Source organism: Monodon monoceros, unplaced genomic scaffold, assembly GCF_005190385.1.
Source record: "Monodon monoceros isolate NGI ecotype Baffin Bay Population unplaced genomic scaffold, NGI_Narwhal_1 Super_Scaffold_13, whole genome shotgun sequence".
Taxonomy (NCBI): domain Eukaryota; kingdom Metazoa; phylum Chordata; class Mammalia; order Artiodactyla; family Monodontidae; genus Monodon; species Monodon monoceros.
The window spans coordinates 66,382,909-66,402,579 of record NW_021703769.1 but is presented as its reverse complement, the minus strand read 5'-3'; positions in this window follow the sequence as shown (position 1 = coordinate 66,402,579).

Here is a 19,671-nt window from a genome sequence, read left to right as displayed (position 1 = left end):
CTGAGTTCAGGACATTGGACCACCAGAGACCTCCTGGCCCAACGTAATATCAATCGGCGAGAGCTCTCCAAGAGATCTCCATCTCAATGCTAAACCCAGCTCTACTCAGTGACCAGCAAGCTCCAGTGCTGGAAACCCCATGCCAAACAACTAGAACAAGACAGGAACACAACCCCCATTATCAGAGAGGTTGCCTAAAATCATAATAAGTTCAGAGACGCCCCAAAACACACCACAGGACGCAGTCCTGCCCACCAGAACACAGGCACTATTCACCTCCACCAGGAAGCCTACACAAGCCACTGAACCAACCATACCCACTGGGGGCAGACGTCAAAAACAATGGGGACTATGAACTTGCAGCCTGCGAAAAAGAGACCCCAAAAACAGTAAGTTAAGCAAATTGAGAAGACAGAGAAATATGCAGCAGATGAAGGAGCAAAGTAAAAACCCACCAGACCAAACAAATGAAGAGGAAATAAGCAGTCTACCTGAAAAAGAATACAGAGTAATGATAGTAAAGATGATCCAAAATCTTGGAAATAGAATGGAGAAAATACAAGAAATGTTTAACAAGGACTAGAAGCACTAAAGAGCAAACAAACTATGATGGACAACACAATAAGTGAAATTAAAAATTCTCTAGAAGGAATCAATAGCAGAATAACGGAGGCAGAAGAATGGATAAGTGACCTGGAAGATAAAATAGTGGAAATAACTACCGCAGCACAGAATAAGAGAAAAAGAATGAAAAGAATTGAGGACACTCTCAGAGACTTCTGAGACAATATTAAGTGCACCAACATTCGAATTATAGGGGTCCCAGAAGAAAAAGAGAAAAAGAAAGGGATTGAGAAAATATTTCAAGAGATTATAGTTGAAAACTTCCCTAATATGGGAAAGGAAATAGTCAATCAAGTCCAGGAAGTGCAGAGAGTCCCATACAGGATAAATCCAAGGAGAAACACACCAAGACACATATTAATCAAACTATCGAAAATTAAATACAAAGAAAAAATATTAAAAGCAGCAAAGGAAAAGCAACAAATAACACACAAGGGAATCCCCATAAGGTTAACAGCTGACCTTTCAGCAGAAGCTCTGCAAGCCAGAAGGGAGTGGCAGGACATATTTAAAGTGATGAAAGGTAAAAACCTACTCAACAAGGATCTCATTCAGATTCGATGGAGAAATCAAAAGCTTTACAGACAAGCAAAAGCTAAGAGAATTCAGCACCACCAAACCAGCTCTACAACAAATGCTAAAGGAACTTGTCTAAGTGGGAAACACAAGAGAAGAAAAGGACCTACAAAAACAAATCCAGGGCTTCCCTGCTGGTGCAGTGGTTGGGGGTCCGCCTGCCGATGCAGGGGACACGGGTTCGTGCCCCGGTCTGGGAAGATCCCACATGCCGCAGTGCGGCTGGGCCCGTGAGCCATGGCTTCTGGGCCTGCGCGTCTGGAGCCTGTGCTCCGCAACAGGAGAGGCCACAGCAGTGAGAGGCCCGTGTACAGAAAAAAAAAAAAAAACAATTAAGAAAATGATAATAGGAACATACATATTGATAATTACCTTAAATGTGAATGGATTAAATGCTCCAACCAAAAGATACAGGCTCGCTGAATGGATACAAAAACAAGACCCATATATATGCTGTCTACAAGAGTCAGACCTAGGGACACATACAGACTGAAAGTGAAGGATGGAAAAAGATATTCCATGCAAATGGAAATCAAAAGAAAGCTGGAGTAGCAATACTCATATCAGATAAAATAGACTTTAAAATAAAGACTGTTACAAGAGATAAGGAGGGACCCTACATATTGATCTAAGGATCCATCGAAGAAGAATATAACAATTATAAATGTTTATGCACCCAACATAGGAGCACCTCAATACATCAGGCAACTGCTAACAGCTATAAAAGAAGAAATCAACAGTAACACAATAATAGTGGGGGACTTTAACACCTCACTTACACCAATGGACAGATCATCCAGACAGAAAATTAATAAGGAAACACAAGCTTTAAATGACACAATAGACCAGATAGATTTAATTGATATTTATAGGACATTCCATCCATAAACAGCAGATTACACTTTCTTCTCAAGTGCACAGGGAACATTCTCCAGGATAGATCACATCTTGGGTCACAAATCAAGCCTCAGTAAATTTAAGTAAACTGAAATCATATCAAACATCTTTTCTGACCACAACACTATGAGATTAGAAATCAATTACAGGGAAAAAAAATGTAAAAAACACAAACACATGGAGGTTAAACAATATGTTACTAACTAACCACTGAAGAAATCAAAGAGGAAATCAAAAAATACCTAGAGACAAATGACAATGAAAACACGACGATCCAAAACCTATGGGATGCAGCAAAAGCAGTTCTAAGAGAGAAGTTTATAGCAATACAATCCTACCTCAAGAAACATCTCAAATAAACAACCTAACCTTACACCTAAAAGAACTAGAGAAAGAAGAACAAACAAAACCCAAAGTAGCAGAAGGAAAGAAATCATAAAGATCAGATCAGAAATAAATGAAATAGAAACAAAGAAAACAATAGCAAAGATCAATAAAACTAAAAGCTGGTTCTTTGAGAAGATAAATAAAATTGATAAACCATTAGCCAGACTCAACAAGAAAAAGAGGGAGAGGATTCAAATCAATAAAATTAGAAATGAAAAAGAGGTTACAACAGACATCGCAGAAATACAAAGCATCCTAACAGACTACTACAAGCAACTCTATGCCAATGAAATGGACAACCTGGTAGAAGTGGACAAATTCTTAGAAAGGTATAACCTTCCAAGACTGAACCAGGAAGAAATAGAAAATATGAACAGACCAATCACAGGTAATGAAACTGAAACTGTGATTAAAAATCTTCCAACAAACAAAAGTCCAGGACCAGATGACTTCACAGGTGAATTCTATCAAACATTTAAAGAAGAGCTAACACCCATCCTTCTCAAACTCTTCCAAAAAATTGCAGAGGAAGGAACACTCCCAAACTCATTCTGTGAGGCCACCATCACCCTGATACCAAAACCAGACAAAGATACTACAAAAAAAGAAAATTACAGACCAATATCACTGATGAATATAGATGCAAAAATCCTCAACAAAATACTAGCAAACAGAATCCAACAACACATTAAAAGGATCATACACCACGATCAAGTGGGATTTATCCCAGAGATGCAAGGATTCTTCAATATATGCAAATCAATCAATGTGATACACCACATTAACAAATTGAAGAACAAAAACCATATGATCATCTCAATAGATGCAGAAAAATCTTCTGACAAATTCAACACCCACTTATGATAAAAACTCTTCAGAAATTGGGCATAGAGGTAACCTACCTCAACATAATAAAGGCCATATATGACAAACCCACAACAAACATCATTCTCAATGGTGAAAAACTGAAAGCATTTCCTCTAAGATCAGGAACAAGACAAGGATGCCCACTCTCACCACTATTATTCAACAAAGTTTTGGAAGTCCTAGCCATGGCAATCAGAGAAGAAAAAGCAATAAAAGGAAAACAAACTGGAAAGAAGAAGTAAAACTGTCACTGTTGGCAGATGACATGACACTATACATAGGGAATTCTAAAGATGCCACCAGAAAACTACTAGAGCTAATCAATGATTTTGGTAAAGTTGCAGGATACAAAATTAATGTACAGAAATCTCTTGCATTTCTATACACTAATGGTGAAAAATCTGAAAGAGAAATTAAGGAAACACTCCCATATACCATGGCAACAAGAAGAATAAAATACTGTGGAATAAACCTACCTAGGGAGACAAAAGACCTGTATGCAGAAAACTATAAGACACTGATGAAAGAAATTAAGGATGATACAAAGAGATGGAGACATATACCATGTTCTTGAATAGGAAGAATCAATACTGTGAAAATGACTATACTACCCAAAGCAATCTACAGATTTAGTGCAATCCCTATCAAACTACCAATAGCATTTTTTATGGAACTAGAATGAAAAATCTTAAAATTTGTATGGAGACACAAAAGACCCCAAATAGCCAAAGCAGTCCTGTGGGAAGAAAATGGAGCTGGAGGAATCAGACTCCATGACTTCAGAGTATACTACAAAGCTACAGTAATCAAGACAATATGGTACTGGCACAAAAACAGAAATATAGATCAATGAAACAGGATAGAAAGCCCAGAGATAAACCCATGCACCTATGGTCAACTAATCTATGACAAAGGAGGCAAGGATATACAATGGAGAAAAGACTGTCTCCTCAACAAGTGGTTCTGGGAAAACTGGACAGCTACATGTAAAAGAATGAAATTAGAACACTCCCTAACACCATACACAAAAATAAACTCAAAATGGATTAAAAACCTAAATGTAAAGCCAGACACTATAAAACTCTTAGAGGAAAACATAGGCAGAACACTCTATGACATAAATAACAGCAAGATACTTTATGACCCACCTCCTAGAGAAATGGAAATAAAAACAAAAATAAACAAATGGGATCTAATGAAACTTAAAAGCTTTTGCAAAGCATAGGAAACTACAAACAACACGAAAAGACAACCCTCAGAATGGGAGAAAATAGTTGCAAACGAAGCAACTGACAGAGGATTAATCTCCAAAATATACAAGCAGCTCATGCAGCTCAATATCAAAAAAAAACAAACAACCCAATCCAAAAATGGGCAGAAGACCTAAATAGACATTTCTCCAAAGAATATATACAGATTGCCAACAAACACATGAAAGGATGCTCAAGATCACTAATCATTAGAGAAATGCAAATCAAAACTACAATGAGGTAACACCTCACACCTATCAGAATGGCCATCATCAAAAAATCTACAAACAATAAATACTGGAGAGGATGTGGAGAAAAGGGAACCCTCTTGCACTGTTGGTGGGAATGTAAACTGATACAGCCACTATGGAGAACAGTATGGAGGTTCCTTAAAAAACTACAAATAGAACTACCATATGACCCAGCAATCCCACTACTGGGCATATACCTTGAGAAAACCAGAATTCAAAACAAGTCGTGTACCACAATGTTCATTGCAGTACTATTTTCAATAGCCAGGGCATGGAAGCAACCTAAATGTCCATCAACAGAGGAATGGATAAAGAAAATGTAGTATGTATATACAATGGAATTTTTTTTTTTTCGGTACGCGGGCCTCTCACTCCTGTGGCCTCTCCCGTTGTGGCACACAGGCTCCAGACGCGCAGGCTCAGCAGCCATGGTTCACGGGCCCAGCCCCTCCGTGGCATGTGGGATCTTCCCAGACCGGGGCACGAACCTGTGTCCCCTGCATCGGCAGGCAGACTCTCAACCACTGCGCCATCAGGGAAGCCCATACAATGGAATATTAGTCAGCCATAAAAAAGAACAAAATAACACCATTTATAACAACATGGATGGACCTAAAGATTGTCATACTGAGTGAAATAAATTAGACAGAGAAAGACAAATATCATACGATATCACTTATTTGTGGAATATAAAAAAAAAGGGTAGAAGTAAACTTACCTACAAAACAGAAATAGAGTTACAGATGTAGAAAACACCATATGGTTACCAGAGGGTAAGGGGGGGAGAGATAATTGGGAGATTGGTGTTGACATATACACACTACTATATATAAAATAGATAACTAATAAGGATTTACTGTATAGCACAGAGAACTCAACTCAATACTCTGTAATGGCCTATATGAGAAAATAATCTTAAAAAGAGTGGATATATATATGTATAACTGATTCACTTTGCTGTACACCTGAAACTAACACAGCATTGTAAATCAGCTATACTTCAATAAAAAAAATTTTTTTAAGAAATTATTGAAGAACAGAAAGATAAAAGAAAAGTGAACAGAGCCTAAAAGATACCATCAAGAAATCAAGATATATATTGTGGGAGCCCAGAAGGAGAATAGAGACAGAAAGGGCAGAAAGAATATTTAAAGAAATAATGGACAAAACATCTCAAGTTTGATGAAAGACATGAATATAAACATCCAAGAAGTTCAAATAACACTAAGTAGGATAAACTCAAAGAGATTCAAACTGACTTAGTTTATAATCAAATTGTCAGAAAACAAAGACAAAGAGAAAATCTTGAAAGCAGCAAAAGAGAAGCGACTCATCACATACACGAGATCCTCAACAAGATTATGATCAGATTTCTCATCAGAAAACTTTGGAAGCCAGAAGACAGTAGACTATGTTCAAAGTGCTAAAAGGAAAAAAAAAATAACTGTCAACCAAGAATCCTAACTGGCAAAATTGTCCTTCAATTTTGAGGGAAAAATTAACACATTCCTAGACAAACAAAAGTTTAGGGACTTTTTTTTACTAGATGTACCCTGCAAGAAATACTAAAAGGAGTCATACAGATTGAAATGAAAGGACACTAAACAGTAATTCAAAGCCATATGAAGAAATAAAGATCTCAGTAAAGGTAGATAAATGACTATTATAAAAGCTAGTGTTATTGTAGAAATGGTTTGTAACTTCACTTTTTGTTTTCTACACAATTTAAGAGGCTAATACACTATTTTACAAAAGAAAAAATATTAGCCTAAAGTTAGTATTATTGTAACAGTGGTTTGTAACTCCACATTTTATCTTCTACATAATTTAAGAGACTAATGCATCATAAAAAAACCTTATGAGTTTATGTTTTTAAACACACAATGTATAAAGATGTCATTTTGTGGCATCCACAACTAAAAGAGCTGGGGCCACAAATGTATAAAAGCAGAGTTTTGTATATTGTTGAAGTTAAGCTAGTACAAATTAAAATTAGAGTGTTTTAACTTTAGGATGTTAAATGTAATCTCCATAGTAAACACAAAGAAAATAGTTATAGAATATACACAAAAGGAAATAAGAATAAAATTAAAATGATTCACTACAAAAAGTTAGCTAAACACAAAAAAGACAGTAATACAGGAAATGAGGAATAAAAATACTATAAGACATATAGAAAAAAATAGCAAAATGACAGAAGTAAGTCCCCCTTTATCAGTAACTAATTTAATTGTAGAATACCCAATCAAAAGTCAGATATTGGCAGAATGGATCAAAAACTATATGACCCAACTCTATGCTGTCTACAAGAGAATCAATTTACATCCAAAGACACAAATAGGTTAAAAATGAAAAGATGGTGAAAGCAGGATCTTGAAGAGATATTTGTACACTGATATCATAGCAGCATTATTCACAGTAGCCAAAGTGTGTAAGCAACCCAAGTGCCCATCAATGGTTAAGAAAATGTGGTATACACATACAATGGAATATTATTCATCCTTAAAAAGAAACAAAATTCTAACATACGCTACAACATGGATAAACATTGAGAACATTATGCTGAGTGAAATAAGCCAGTTACAAAAAGACAACTGAATGATTCAAATGAGGTAACTAGAGCAGTCAAAATCATAGAGACAGAAAGTAGAACAGTAAAGTTGGGAAGAATGAGGATTTACAGTTTAATGGGATATTGAGTTTCAGTTTTGCAAGATGAAAAGAATTCTGGAGATGGATGGTGATGATAGTTGCACAATAATATGAATGTACTTTATATCACTGAACTATACACTTAAAACAGTTAAGATGTTAAAATTCATGTTACATGTTATTTACCACAATAAAGAAAATGGGGAGAAGGGCTTCCCTAGTGGTGCAGTGGTTAAGAATCCACCTGCCAGTGCAGGGGACACAGGTTCAAGCGCTGGTCCGGGAAGATCTCACATGCTGCGGAGCAGCTAACCCCATGCGCCACAACTACTAAGCCTGCACTCTAGAGCCCGCGAGCCACAACTACTGAGCCCAAGCACCACAACTCCTGAAGCCCACACACCTAGAACCCGTGCTCTGCAACAGGAGAAGCCACCGCAATAAGAAGCCCTTGCACTGTAACAAAGAGTAGCCCCCACTTGCCGCAAGTAGAGAAAGCCCTCATGCAGCAGCAAAGACCCAATGCAGCCAAAACTAAATTTAAAAAATAAAATAAATTTATAAAAAGAAAAGAAAAGAAAATGAGGAGAAAAGTAAATAGATTAATGGATACAGAATTTCATTTTGAAAAGATGAAAAAGTTCTGGAGCTGGATGGTGGTGATGGCTGTACAACAATGTGAATGTACTTAATGCCACTAAACTGTACACCTCAAACGGGGGTTAATATTGTAAATTTTATCTTTTATATTCTTTACCACAATAAAAAAGTGAATGGAAAAAAAAACCTAATATTGATTAGACACTTACATTGAACCAGATCCTGTGCTAAATGCTTTACATGCATTGGTGTCTCCACTCTATGCTTCCTACATTGTGTACAGATGAGAGAATTAAGTCACAAAGCTGTTAAAGCAACTTTTCTAAATTGTGTGCTAAGTCCTCTAAATATTAACTATTTGTTTCATTATTTATTTATGGTTACTTTTTTTTTTTTTTTTTTTGCGGTACGCGGGCCTCTCACTGTTGTGGCCTCTCCCGTTGCGGAGCACAGGCTCTGGATGCACAGGCTCAGCGGCCATGGCTCACGGGCCCAGCCGCTCCGCGGCATGTGGGATCTTCCTGGACCGGGGCACGAACCCGTGTCTCCTGCATCGGCAGGCAGACTCGCAACAACTGTGCCACCAGGGAAGCCCAAGGTACATTAATTTTAAGTCTACAGCAGAATATGTTTTTATATACCTCAACACTTATGTAAAATCCACCACCAAAATACAGAAAAGTTCCAGCTCCCCAGAAAACTTTCCTGCACCTTTTCCCAGGAAATATCCCCTCCAGAAAGAGCCACTGTCTGACTTCTATTGTCATAGATTAGGTTTATTTACTTTCAAGAATTTTTAAAAATTGTGGTATAGTATGTAACATAAAATTTACCATCTTAACCATTTCTTTTTTCCCAGTTTTACTGAGATATAATTGACATAAAATTGTATTATTTTAAGGTGTACAACATAATTATTTGATATACAAATATATTATAAAATGATTTTCACAATAAGTTTAGTTAAAATCATTCACCTCACATAGTTGCAACTTTTTTCCTTGTGATAAGAGATTTAAGATCTACTCTCTTAGCAACTTTCAAATATACAGTACTGTATTGTTAACTACAGTCACCTTGGTGTACATTACATCCCCTGAACTTATTTGTCTTTTAACTGAAACTTTGTGCCTTTTGACAACTTCACCTATTTTGCCCACCCTCATCCCTACTTCTGGCAACCACCAATCCGTTCTCTGTTTCTATGAGTTTAGTTGTGTTCTTTTTAGATTCTACACAAAGGTGAGATCATACACTATTTGTTTTTCTCTCTCTGACATTTCATTTACCCTAATGCCTTTGAGATTCATCCATGTTGTCACAAACAGCAGGATTTCCTTCTCTTTGTGGCTGAATAATATTCCACTGTATATATACCACATTTTCTTTACCCATTCATCCATTGAAGGACACTTAGGTTGTTTCCATGTCTTGTCTACCATAAATGATGCTTCAATGAACTTGGGGGTGCAGATATCTCTTTGAGATAGTGATGTCTTTTCCTTTAGATATATGCCCAGTAGTGGAATTGTTGGATCATACAGTAGTTCTACTTTTAATTTTTTGAGGAACCTCCATACTATTTTCCATAGTAGCTGCACCAATTTACATTCCCACCAACAGTGCACAAGTGTTCCCTTTTCTCCACATCCTCACCAATACTTGCTATCTCTTGTCTTTTTGATGACAGCCATTCTAGCAGGTGTGAGGTGATATCTCATTGTGGTTTTAATAAACCATTTCTAAGTGTAAAGTTCAGTAGTGTTAAGTTCATTCACTTTGCTGTGCAACCTGTCTCCAGAACTCTTTTCATCTTGCAAAACTGAAACTCTTCCCATTAAACCACACCCCATCCCCCTCCCCTCAGCCACTGGCAAACACCTTCTTACTTTCTGTCCCTATGAATTTGACTATTCAAGGTAGTTCAGGTAAGCTGAATCATATATGTTTGTCTTTTCATGACTGGCGATCTTAGTTCAAGATACTATGACAAGTTACCCTAGACTGGGTGGCTTAAAGAAACATATATTTCTCATGATTCTGGAGGCTAGAAATTAAAGATTAGGATGCCAGCATGATCAGGTTGTTGTGGGAGCTGTCTTCTTGGTTATGTCCCCATGTGCCCTTTCCTTGGTGCATGCATGGAGACAGAGAGAGAGAGAGAAGAAGAAAAAAGGAAGGAGAAGGAGGGGGGGAAGAAGAAGAAGAAGAAGAAGAAGGAGAAGAAGAAAGGGAAGGAGAAGAAGAAGGAGGAGGAGGAGGAGGAGAAGGAGAAGAAGAAGAAGAAGAAGAAAGAGAAGGAGAAGGAGGAGGAGGAGGAGGAGGAGGAGGAGAAGAAGAAGAAGAAGAAGAAGGAGAAAGAGAAGGAGAAGAAGAAGGAGGAGGAGGAGGAGGAGAAGGAGAAGAAGAAGAAGAAGAAGAAAGAGAAGGAGAAGAAGAAGGAGGAGGAGGAGGAGAAGGAGAAGAAGAAGAAGAAGAAGGAGAGGAAGGAGGAAAAGAAGAGGAAGAGGAAGGAGAAGAAAGAGGGGGAGGAGGGGGAGGAGGAGGAGGAGAAGAAGAAGAAGAAGGGGAAGAAGAAGAAAAGAGAAAGTCTCATGTCTCTTTTTCTTTTTATAAGGGCATTAGTCTCATCATAGGGCCTCCACTCTCATGACCTCACCTAAACCCAATTACCTCCCAAAGGCCTCATCTCCACCTACCACCACATTGGGAATTAGGGCTTCAACAGATAAATTTAGTACAAGCGAGACACAAATGTTCAGTTCGTTGTACTGGCTAATTTCACTTAGCATAATGTTCTCAAGTTTCATCCATGCTGTAGCATGTATTAGTCTTTTCTATTCTTGAATTTCATATAAATGGGAATCATACTGTTTCTGGATTTTTTTCACTGTACATAATATCTGTGAGATTCATCCATTTTTTGGTGCATGTCAGTTTTCATTCTTTTTTTTCTTGCTCTGCATGAATACAGACAATGTGCTTATCTAGTCAATGTCAATGGCCATTTGGATTATTTCCAGCTGGGGACTACTTTGGAAAACTCTACTAAGAACATTCTTGTATGTGTCTTTTTGAATGAATATGTATTCATTTCTCTTGGATAAATAACCAGAAGTGGAATTTCTACAACCAGCTATTTTAAATCCTTTGGCCTGACTCCAAACGGCTGGAGCTGGTTGCAGCTATGATGTCATACGGTCCTGTATGTACCCCATTCCTTTCACTGAGGACTCCTCCTGGGAGGAGGCTGTCTCCAGTTTCCCCTTCACTCCTTTCAGGGCCTCCAGTGCCTAGGTGGGTTCTCCAAGCACAGCAGCAAACAAGAACTTGAACAGGAAGTAATTGTGGGTAAACACTGAGTAATAATGAATGCAGCACAATTAAACCCAATATTAGATCAGGGAAAGTTCTTGTTTGGTTTGCTAAATTCTAGAAGAAGAAACTGAAAAAATGAAGCCACGAGGGCACAAACGAAGAGTTCAAAGATCCAGACTGGAACATTGTTCCCATTACGGCCCTCCAGTCCTCCCAGGAGTAATAGCACAGTAATGGTAACTCAGCTCCCAGGGCAGACTTGCTGTTGTAAGGTTCCAGCTCTGCTACCCTCCTCATTCAAGGGCTGCAGGAAGAAAGCCAGAGGCCTGCTCATTCTTTGTTAGAAGAGGGTTAGCAAATGTTGGAGAGGTGTTGAAAACCCACTAGCACCAATCTGAGATTTTCTCCTTAATGTTTCCAGAACAACTGAAACCTAGTTAAATCAGGAATGACTCTCATTTTGAGATCCGGTGGGATTTGGTGCCATGTGAAAGCAATACAAAAAGTCATGGCAGGGTCCCCAATTTGGAATCAAGATGCAAAGGGATGACTTAAGTCTGAATAGGAAGTACTTTCTCTTTCTCTTTCCTCCCATGCTGCCTCCTGGAAAGAAGGAACTGGGAGTGCTTTCTGCACAGAGAACTTGAATTGGGTGGAATAGATAGCTCTGCCCTAAGACTTCCTTACTCAGCATTTCTCTGCAGGGCCAGGACTAGGGTGAGGAGAGTGAGGCACTCGACTTGAGTCCCAAATTTAAGGGGCACCAAGAAATCAGTAAGAAAAATCAATAATAGTTCAATGTAATGTATTTAAAAAGCAAACCTAATGCAAAAAAAAAAAAAAACATGATGAAGGAAACAACAACTTTTTAAACCAAGGTAGGATCTCATTGCCAGGATTAAGGTGAGGTAAGTGAGGCTGAGTCATGTAGGTTCAGAGTAGACCTACAAAGAAATTGTTAGGATTATATGAGCTATAGCTTGTAAAATGCTTGGAACAAGCTATAAGTGTTTTAATTATTATCATCATCATTATTATTATTTCATATTAATAATAATTTCCTATTATCAGAAATATTATTATTTAGTTATTATCACTATTATTACTTGGAGAGAGAGGGTTGTTTCATCACTTGGGATAGTGGGGAGCAGCTGTTCCCATCCCTGCCTCTAAGCAGTCTTTCCTAATTCCTTGAATTTAAATTCATTGCCTCTCACCTGTGCCCCTCTGGCATCCTCAATTGACCTGATCTTTGCACTTACCCTGCATTGTGTCGTCTGTTTATTCATCCATCTCCCCAGGCAGCCTAGGACTTCTGGGAGGGTAGAGGCAGCCCTATCTTGTTTATCAATTTATCCTCCTCAGAGCAGAGCCCAGTGCCTGCCACATAATAGCCCCTGGAACTATATTTATGGTCTTAGATGACTGAGAATTGGTGTCCAGAGACCTCTCCTCAATCCTTCTTCAATAAAATTGCACCAGATTGGTCAGGAGTCTGGGGTGGGGGGATGGCAACCTGCCAACTCTCCTATTTAGCCTGAAGTCAAAGAATAATAAAATTATATAATATAACTTTATTATATTATAAATTATATTTATTTTATTAATTAAAATATAATTAAATTTAAATATATTTAATTTTAAATATAATTAAATTTAAATAAATTTAAAATATAATTAAAATTATATTTTATTAAATTATAAATTATATTATATTGTATAAAATTATATAATAATAAAATTATCACTATTGTTTCTTTTAGTGTTAACATTTATCGGGAACTTCATATATGTGCTAAGCATTGTTCTAAACTTTTTTCATGGATTAACTCATTTAATCCTCATGATAATCACAGAGATAGATAATTTTTTTTTCCCATTTAACTGAAACAGGCACAGAGAAGTCGAGTGTGTGTCCAGGATCACTCAGTCACCAAGTGGGAGAGCTGTGCTCAAACTCCTCAATCTGACCCCAGAGTCTGTGCTACCAGGCACTAAATGAGACTTGGCTCCCCAGGTTCACAGAACCCGCCACCCACATTTGTAAGAAGATGCCAGCTTAATACCTGCCACCCCAAGCAATCTTTACTTAGTCCCTCTTATAACAAGAGAGTGCTCAATAGCAAGGACATACGAGGAAAAGAAAATAGATTTTATCATTTCTCTAAGAGGCCACCTGATCCCTGCATGTTAAAAAGAAATCTTTAATATAACATCTCTCTTTGTCCTGCAATTCTTTCATATGCTTGGCTGGTCAGCTTAATCTTCAGCTGGCCCAGAAGAACACCCATCCATAAAACTGCACTTCTAGATGCAGTGCAGCCTGAAGACGGGAGACGTTAGCAAGCAGTCACAGTGCCAAATGTAGAAAGCAGCAGAGAAACCATCTGGTGAAAGGGATATTTCTTGCACACCTTGTATGTTTTTGGATTTTCGTCAGTACATTCCAGGTTTAGGTGTTTTTATAAACAAGTGGCAAGGTATCAACCTAGCATGTTTTCTTTGTACCACCCTGAATTCTTCAGACAACAGGGTACAATGGAATGATAGAATATTTTAATTGGAAAATGACTTTTTACTTATACTCAGTTTTAGAACAATTAATGTGTTCCCATTTGCAAAAATCACACTGATATCAAATGATTGTCATTGGGAAGTGAACTCCCACCCCAGCCATTCTTTCCACCCACTAGAAATAACCACGTTTATTCATTTCTTAGTTTCTTGTTCATCTTTCCATACTTTCTTTATCAAATTCACCCATCAAATATTTAAAAATGAGAATAAATTTTCTTATATATTCTTCTTTCCCTTCTTTCTGACACAAAAGATATCAATATTATGTACAATATTGCGCACTTTGTTTGTTTGTTTTACTTAACAATCTATCTGGAGACCTTTCCATATTAGAGCATAGAGAATTTCATTAATTTTTACAGCTGCATTGTATTCCATGTAAGGATGTACCTGAATAGTTTAAATAGTCCCTAGTGGGTGAATACTTTGGTATTTCCAAACTTTTACTATTGCAAATCATCATGTTCTCCCCGCCACAGTGCATCTGTAGAATAAATCCCAGAGCTAGGATCGCTAGGTCAAAGGGTAAGAGCATTTTCAAGGTTGATGGATGGTGCCAGCTTGCCCTCCACGGGGGCTACAACCTTTTGCACTCACACCAGTCATGATAACAGTGCCTATTTCCCCACATCCTTACCAATAAAGTCTTTAGACCATTCTCTTTTTGCCAATCTGATAAGTGTTAAATGGTATCTGAGTGTAATTTCCATTTGCATTTATCTTATCATGAGTAAGATTTGGCATCTTTTCATAAGGACAGTGAGTTAAAAACACTTTTATTGGGGACTTCCCTGGTGGCGCAGTGGTTAAGAATCCTCCTGCCAATGCAGGGGACATAAGTTCGATCCCTGGTCCAGGAAGATCCCACATGCCATGGAGCAACTAAGCCCATGCGTGGCCACAACTACTGAGCCTGAACTCTAGAGCCCGCAAGTCACAACTACGCAGCCCACGTGCCACAACTACTGAAGCCCGCACGCCTAAAACCCGAGCTCTGCAACAAGAAACACCACTGCAATGAGAAGCCCGCGCACCGCAATGAAGAGTAGCCCCCACTCCATGCAACTAGAGAAAGCCTGCGTGCAGCAACGAAGACCCAATGCAACCAAATAAATAAATTAAAATAAAATAAAATAAACACTTTAATTGTGAGCAACAGAAGCTCATTAGGGCTAACTCAAGCAAATGAAGGGGAAATTAGTATTAAAGAATGACAGAAGTGTTTCATGAAGCCAAGAGCAGAAAGCTAGCCAAGCCCCGGGAGAGACTGGATCTAGAAAATGGAAAAACATTAACTAGATTCCCTGTCTCTGTCTCTCTCTCTCCATTCATGGCATAAAACCTCCTCACAGCCCCCTAAAGTACCTGATACATTTCCCATCCCCCACAGGCACTATCACATAGTCTAAATTCCAAATACACAGTTTCTGCCCCAGTGCATCCCTAGTCCAATGAGCCATAGTTGGAGATGGGGATGATGAGGAGAATCAGAAAACACCATTTCCGGGGCCCACCTATAGTAGATGCCTATTGCATGCCTACGGAAAACCCACTGCCCCTTCACTAATTGTCCATCCTCCATGGAGCATTCTGCCAAAAAGACAGAAGGCTTCTTTTTTTTTTTTTTTTTTAGGCAGAGCTCCATTTGGAGGATAGTCTACTCCTCTCTGCATGACTCCAGTGTTTTTCCAAGGCAATCATGGTAATTCTATTCCCTTTGCAAGGGATGGTTTTAGGAATAGACGGATGCAGCTCTAGCCAATGATACATAAGGAAATATTCTTCACTAAAAACAGATACAGTGTCAAGATGGGCACTCTCCTGTTAATGTATGCTGTTGTGTCTCTATGTGATTGTATCAATTAGCTTGTGCTACATAACAAACCACCCCCAAATCTAGTGACTTAATATAGAATCATTCATTATTTCTTATGATTCTGTGGGTTGGCCAGGTGGTTCTTGTGGCCTGGGCTTCCTCAGCTGGGGCTGGATGGTCCAGGACAGCCTCACTCACATGTCTGACAATTGACAAGCTGGTTGGTCTAGAGTGAGTCAGCTGGGGGGTGGGGGAAGTGGCTCATTTCTATGCTATCAGCAAGCTGGTTATGAAATAGTGTCTCAGGTTCCAAAGTGCAGCAAGAGAAAACAACAACAACAACTCCAATGTGCAAAGCACTTTTCAAGTGTCTTCATGTGTCTCCTTACTATTGTCCCATTGGCCAAAGCAAGTCACATGACTAAGCCCTAATGAGATGGAGAAGTAGACTATATCTCTTGATGGGAGTAGCTACAAAATAGTGTAGCTATTTTTGCAACCTATCACAGTGATGCCTAGAACTCTAGTCATCTTGGGACCATGAGAGGTACCAGCCAGAGGATGGCAAATGAGAAGATGAAAACGATTCTCAATGACGATGTTGAACCAATGACTTTGTTAACCCTGCAGAGATGCTTCCTTGAAAGTTCTGGTGATGTAAGATAATTAATTTTCCTTTCTGTTTAAGATAGTTGAGTTGGTATTACATTATCTTTGCATATCAGTTGAGGTGTTGGGGGTGATATTTCCCAGACAACAAAAAATGGTTTGCCCACAGCCAGACATCCCAGGTTGGCTGGAAATAAAAAAATTTCTGTGAAGAAATCCTGGCTGATTGCATGCCTAATATGAGCCAACTGTGATGGGTAGTTACCCAAAAATCAAACTTTAGCATCCTTAATATTATGTAGAGTCCAGAAAATTACATGCAAAGTCCAGTTCTGGGGTCCAAAAATCCAAACACACACATAACTAGTTAAGGAGAGGGTATAAAATGTAGAGGATGTGAAAGGATGTGGGGAGGTTTAAGCTCCATGTAAAGATATAACTTGTGTGATGATGTCTGTCATGGTCTCTGATGGGTAGGACTTAAAGAAAAAGGAGAAAGACATTATAGGAATATTAGGAAGCAAGTAAATTGGACATTTACTTAATGTCAAATATGGCAAAGAGGTTAAGAACAGAGACTGTAAAATTTTTGTCACTGGTCACCTTAGCAAGAGCAGTTTCAGGGGCATGATATGGTGAAAAACAGACTATCAATTAAAGTGTAAAAGAAAGAAGAGAAAAGAGGAATAATAAATATAGAATGCTATATTACCTAGGACTCTTTTGATTATGTACCACATAAACCCAATTTAAACCAGCTTGCTGGGAGAGGGGAGACTTGGTGGCCCTTATAATTGATTTGGTGGCTCTTCAATCATAGAAACATCAAAACGTAGCTAGCTTCAGGCATACCAGGGTTCAGAGGTTTAAACTACATAACTGAAACACTGTCTTCTTTTCTCTCCATTTCTTGGTTCTGCTTGTCTTCTTCTCAGAAAAATCTTTTTCCACATGGAGAAGTAGAGGCCATCCTTCCCAATGGCTCTTGTGAAAGTCTCAAGAGGGACTTTGAATGGTCGAGCTTGAGAGGCCTGACCATCTCTGGGCAAGGAGATGGTGTGTTCTCATTGGCCATACACTTGTTAGCTTCCATTTCACCAATCCACACAGATTAAACATTTTTATGGAATAAGGAGAGTGATGATTCTCTAAAAGAAGAAAGAATGGGGGAGTGTATAACAGAGTTTTTAGACATGACACCAAAAGCAAGGAAAAATTGATAAATCGGAGATTAAATCATGAAAATTTAAAAAGTTTTCTCTGTAAAAGACCTTGTTAAGAGGATGAAAAGATAAGCTACAGACTGGAGAAAATATTTGTAACCCATAAAGGATGAGTATCTAGAATATGTTAAAAACTGAAAACTTAACAATAAAAAAAAATTAGAAAGTGGGCAAAAGACATGAACAGCCATTTCACATCACAAATAAGCACATGAAAATATGTTCAACATCATTAACCATCAGGAAAATGCAAATTAAAACCACAAAAATATATTACCACACACTCATCAGAATGACTAAAATTGAAAAATAGTGCTACTACCAAATGCTGTTAAGAATTCAGAGAAACAAGATCACTGATACATTGCCGCTGAGAATGTAAAATGGTACAGTCACTCTGGAAAAGACTATGGCAGTTTCCTACGAAACAAAATGTGCTTGGGACTACATCATATTTGAAAAAGTTTGTGCATCAAAGGGCACAACCAATAGAATAAAAAGGCAATGTACAGAGTAAGAGAAGTTATTTGCAAATCATATATTTGACAAGGGATTCATATCCAGAAAATATTTTTAAAAACACTGCAACTCTACCACAGAAAACAAAACAAACAAACAAAAAAACACTGCAACTCTACAACAAATAATAAAATAACCCTATTTTAAAATGGGCAAAGGACTTGAATAGACATTTCTCCAGAGATGATATACAAATGTCCAATAGGCATATGAAAAAATGCTCACATCACAGACAAATGCAAATCAAAACCACAATGAGTTGTTACCTCACACCCATTAGGATGGCTGCTATTAAAACACACACACACACACACACAGAAAATGACAAGCGTTGGTGGTGGTGTGAAGAAATTGGAACCCTTGTACATTGTTGTTCGGATTGTAAAATAGTGCAGCTGCTGTGGAAAACAGCATGCAGTTTCCCAAAACAATTAAAAAGAGAATTACCTTATAATCCAGCAATCCCACTTCTAAGTATATACCCAATAGAAGTGAAAGCAGGGTCTCAAAGAGATATTTGCACACTCACATTAATAACATCAGTATTCACAAGAGCCAGGAAGTGGAAGCAACACAACTGTCCATCAGTGGATGAGTGGATAAACAAAATATGGTAGATACATACAATGGAGTATTATTCAGCCTTAAAAAGGAAGGAAATTCTGACACATGCTACAAAAAAGGATGAAACCTGAGGACATTATGCTAAGTGAAACGAGCCAGTCAGGAAAAGACAAGTACTGTATGATTCCGCTTACATGAGGTACCCAGAAGTAGTCAAATTCATAGAAATAGAAAGTAGATAGTAGTTACCAGGAACTGGAGGGAGGGAGAAAGTGGAGTTGTTGTTTAAGGGGTATAGTTTCAGATTTGCAAGATGAAAAAGTTCTGGAGAACAAATGCTGCACAACAAATGTGAATATACTTAGCACTACTGAACTACACATGTAAAAATAGTTAAGATGATAAATTTTATGTACTGTTTTTTTTACCACAATAAAATATAAAGACAGATGATTGATAGGTAGATAGATAGATAGATAGATAGATAGATTAGATAGGTAGATAGATAGGTAGGTAGGTAGGTAGGTAGGTAGATAGATTAGATAGGTAGATAGGTAAGTAGGTAGGTAGGTAGATAGATTAGATAGGTAGATAGATAGGTAGGTAGGTAGATAGATTAGATAGGTAGATAGATAGATAGATAGATAGATTAGATAGGCAGATAGATAGGTAGGTAGGTAGGTAGGTAGATAGATTAGATAGGTAGATAGATAGGTAGATAAAAGTAAATAGATGCTTGCCATATGGGCTTAGCAACTGCACTGCACTCTTAGATATTTGTCCTAGATAAATAAAACCTCATGTTCACACAAAAACCTGTACACAAATATTCATAGAAACTTTATAATAGCCCCAAAATGGAGACAATCAAATGTGAGCAAATGGTTAAAAAAACTACAGTACATCTATATGGAATAGGAATACTACTAAAAAAATTTTTT